We start from the raw sequence: 1,320 nt of genomic DNA, 5'->3' as shown, positions 1-1,320 counted from the left end.
TTCTTTTCTTTTCTTTTCTTTTCTTTTCTTTTCTTTTCTTTTCTTTTTCCTTTGCAGCCAAGAATAGGAGAGTTGTAAAGAGATTTGGGACTGTGTAAATAAACTCTGAGCAGAAGTAGGTCTGCAAATTATCCATGAATGGCAAAGTTTGAAGACAATCTACTTCTCCTCTAAAAAGGCTTCTTTCCACATTGGTTTTTGGCCATGGAATATGTGCATCATTTTAAAAATGTGTTTTATTTCATCATGATTTCCAAGCTGTTTTAGTAAACCAGTTTTCCTTCCTATCCTGTTCTCACTCCTCATCTAAAATTTGATCAGATTTAGTATTAAAATTCCACTATTAACAGATCACACATGAGGGAGACTTGTATTTTTGATACATCAACCACTCAAGAGCATGGATTTAGTTCTGCTCCTGGGGATTTCTGTGAAGACACATGAGCTGCAATTCTCCTTTCAGTCTGTCTTTGAGGCATCTACTTTCAAACTACCTGAGACAACAGAGGAAAAAATTCAGATAAACATAGAATTTTCTCTCCTGGCAAAGCACTGTGGAACAGGTACTCCTTTTATTTCCATATATTTACAATTATTTTTCCACAGAAGCAAACCTCTCAGAATTACATGGATGTCTTGGAACATGGCCTTGCAATCTTAACTTGCTTTGGCTGCAGTATGGCTTTAGTTTCTCTGGCACTCATTTCTAGATTTTCCTGGTAGAATGAACACCTGTAACAATGAAACAGACAAATAAATAAAGTAGTTTGGTAATGGGCCAAACATAAATTAGGCATTTCGGAAGAGATTAGGAAAGGTAGCAAACCCATGAGGCTACTGCCTATTTAGTCAAACACAGGTAGAAATTACAAGATTCTTTTTTCTTTTTTTCATGTGTTCACTAGGTTCCTCAAGGATGGTTATGGAGCCTTAAAATATGCAGCCATAAACAACAGAGTATCACACAGATGCCCCCACCACTGACATCTTGGGTTAATTCTCCAGATTTGCCAGTCTGGCTAATTCAGCTAGCAGGAAAAAATACTGTGGGATTTGCCCTTTGTGACCTGTAACTGTGAATCAGACCCCAGACCTCAGGCACCAGACTCCCCTCTCTCCAGAATATTTGTAATGAGAAAAAAACAAACAAACAAACAACAACAACAACAAAAACAGTTAAAATTTCAACTAATCTGCTCTGTTTACTGATCACAGTGCCAGGTACAATTGTTTATATATTTTTGAGGTTTTAATCAATTAGTCTATAAAACATTAAAATTCTTGAGACAGTAGCATTAAGTGTAAATGACGCTATGTAAC

General features: G+C 36.4%; 1 long non-coding RNA gene across 1 annotated transcript in view; it reads left to right on the top strand.

Annotated features, from left to right (window-relative positions):
* LOC118166549 overlaps positions 1-1,104 on the top strand; it is a 17,283-nt gene extending 16,179 nt beyond the window's left edge. Inside the window, exons 3-4 of the long non-coding RNA XR_004750569.1 lie at positions 58-115; positions 351-1,104. This is a non-coding gene — a long non-coding RNA (uncharacterized LOC118166549). The remainder of the gene's footprint in view (positions 1-57; positions 116-350) is intronic.
* Positions 1,105-1,320: the final 216 nt, after the last annotated feature.

Source organism: Oxyura jamaicensis, chromosome 4 (assembly GCF_011077185.1).
Source record: "Oxyura jamaicensis isolate SHBP4307 breed ruddy duck chromosome 4, BPBGC_Ojam_1.0, whole genome shotgun sequence".
Classification (NCBI taxonomy): Eukaryota; Metazoa; Chordata; class Aves; order Anseriformes; family Anatidae; genus Oxyura; species Oxyura jamaicensis.
Note: the sequence above shows the minus strand (reverse complement) of the source record. Positions and strands in the feature narration are given on the sequence as shown.